General features: G+C 43.6%; 1 protein-coding gene across 1 annotated transcript in view; it reads right to left on the bottom strand.

Annotated features, from left to right (window-relative positions):
- The window catches only part of LOC101852160, a gene marked incomplete at its 5' end in the record, with an annotated part of 12,592 nt that overhangs the window by 2,363 nt on the left and 7,397 nt on the right, over positions 1–2,832 (bottom strand).

Raw genomic sequence — 2,832 nt, 5'->3', positions numbered from 1 at the left:
ACCCCCCCCCCCCCCCCCCCCCCAACAAAAACCCAGCATCAACAACAAAACGACTAACAAAACCCAGGTGCGTGACGAGGAAAGACCAGGATAGTAAAAAAGTAAAGTTGTTCCCGCATCCGGTCCGGACATTGGGGATTGCCTTATTAGTGAGACAACTTTTTGGGCCTACGGCATATTGTGGTAGGGTGGCCAGTTCCTTTCCACGCCACCTTTACTTCCCCAACTCGAAGTCAGGTACCCATTACTGTAGGGTGTGCAGGAGGGGGTGAAAAAATCCATATCCGAACTGACGCTAGAACCCAGACTTTCCACTTCATTGAAACTGTGTTCCATAAACGAACTTGTCGGCTTGAAATACTAGACGAATTCATCACTGAATGAGATACGATATATTATTATTATTCCAGTCAAAAGTTCAGAAACATCTTTCTCAATCAAGACACGTCCATGCATACAGACAATAATAATCAACGATAATGAGATAACTTTTCCTATCAGTCACCGAAAAAAGAAGGGGTGGGGGTTGGGGTGGGGACGGATTAAAGGTCGTCATGTGAGATTTAAAAGGGATCTCTCTGCGTTTTGTGGATGTTTCGAGTTACTGTTTGTCATGCAGGTTCTATCTGCAACATTCTACCAGATCACAGTCTTCGTTTCCTATTTGAAAATGGCTATTCTGCTCTTTGAAAAATACATACGACAATGGTTTCAATTTTTCAATCTATTTCGACGGAATTGCAATCACAGGTGTCAGTAGCGTAGCGGTTGGGCGCTTCGCTGCCGTACTCAGGGGAACCGAGTTCGGTTTCCGAATGGTATGCATTTTAATCGAGTGTCTTGGTCTTTCATTTGAGATGTTGTACCCCCCCCCACGCCAGTCCGGGTTGGCTCTAGCAGGCAGGATCAGAAGCCTGTGTCCTAATTTATCTAAAATGTTACAAAGGGGACGTAAAAACACCTTTTTTAAAATGGTACAACTAAAGAAGGAAAAAATCCCCCAACAAAATAAGATGAGTTGAGGTTGTGACTAACAACACTAAGGTCAGTGACTGACTGACCGTATTGCCAACTCTGCTGTAATGGGATGACCACTCCCGCCCTGACCCACCAGATCCACGACCGTGAGGGTCAAATCAGACAGACAGGGTCTATAGATCACAGATGAAAAGTGAGCAATTCCTTAATGGACGGGACTACTGAGACAGATAAACCACACGGATTGTGCGTGGTGCAGGGTGGAAGGGTGGGGATGGGGGTGGGGGGAGAGGGGGTGAGACAGTCTGAGAGATGAGAGTGAAAGTTGGTTTGGCTTGGGGGAGGGGGGAAGGAGGTAGTGGGGAAAGGGATTTTTACAGTAAGCGTTTTAAGGCACTTGCAACACAATTGGGTCATATAAGTGAGGAAGATTTGATTTGTTACAAGAGAGTAAATAATAACAAAATAATAGAAGAGATAAGTACGACAAAAAGTTGATTGGAAGGAAGAAGCAAACCACATCAGAGCATCCCCAAACCACCCACGGGGGAGGGGGTAGGTGGGAGGGTTCAAACATACAACACAAATTTGGTGGCGAGGAGGTGGAAGGGAGGGTGATGCAGTCAGAGTGGCGAGGATGGGGGATATGGGAGGGTTGAGGATGGGTTGCAACAACACAGGTAGTTGTTGCTTTTTTGGGATGGGGGGAGGGTGGATGACACAGTAAGGGAGGTGATTTGGGTAGGAGGGGTTTAAACAGCACAACGTCGGCCTGGTGATAAAACCGTCTAACCCACGAAATATCAAAAAACTTTTTATTGGCCCTATCGATAGTAAATTGTCCATTTCATATGCTCACTCAAAGACAGATCTGAATTTGGTCAAGAAATGTCTTTAAAACATTAGAAATAAAACCGTATAACCCGGCACCCATCGGATTTTAGCCCGATAATTCCGACTATCCCACCTGCGAGGGACGGAATGAGGGTTGGCTGTTTTTATCGCGCTAACAATGAGGGGCCACTTGCTACGTTACCGACTAACCCCGGCTTCGACTCGTCTCCGGACTTAGTTTGACATCAGATTCAGACCTGTAATAGTCCAGAATTTGCTCACATAACCATGGGAGCTCTCCAAAAAGGAGTATTTGTGTAATATTTCTTGTTGGTTTCATTGGGGAGTTATATATAGATCTGGTTGTTTCCTCTTTTTTCTTCGTTTTAATGCTGCTGATAACGTTATTAATGACTAAAACTCCCCACTGTTCCCACAGAACTGTTTATCTCGTGACAATTCCGGTATTTGAAATGCATCTTTATGGATTTTGTTTTATGTCCGCGTGTTTTTCTTTGTCTTTGCACTCGAAATTCACCGATTGTGAAGGCATTTTCCCCTATTCGGACTACTCTCTCTTCTCCTAATCATTTTTCCTTCACAATTGACCGGACGAAGTAGATAGCATTTCCTCCTTTACTAACTCACTAAAAAAAAATAAAAAAATATTATGGGACCTGTCCAGCACACCGTCTGCCCCCAACGATCGTTGTTTTTTAAAGTGCTTTTTCTTTTTTTTTTTTCATTTGCTGTGTTTATTGCAGTCATTACCTTCTGAAACATCGTTCAACTTTCTTTGAAAATTCATTTCGTTTGTGTTTTGAGTAGAGTATTTTCTCAGTGTCATAACCTAATGCTTTATCTTTATATCAAACCTTAGCTTACATAACGCTATAACATTCAATAAGATGATGCCACTCTTGCTGCGACACCTCTTACCCTCAGCGCAGTGGAAAGTGGTCAACGTGACCAGGCTAATGTCACATCAGCTGATAGTACAACAATTATGCTACCTTTGAT

The sequence above is a fragment of the Aplysia californica genome, unplaced genomic scaffold, assembly GCF_000002075.1.
Source record: "Aplysia californica isolate F4 #8 unplaced genomic scaffold, AplCal3.0 scaffold00070, whole genome shotgun sequence".
NCBI lineage: Eukaryota > Metazoa > Mollusca > Gastropoda > Aplysiida > Aplysiidae > Aplysia > Aplysia californica.
This window is presented reverse-complemented; position numbering and strand designations above follow the sequence as displayed.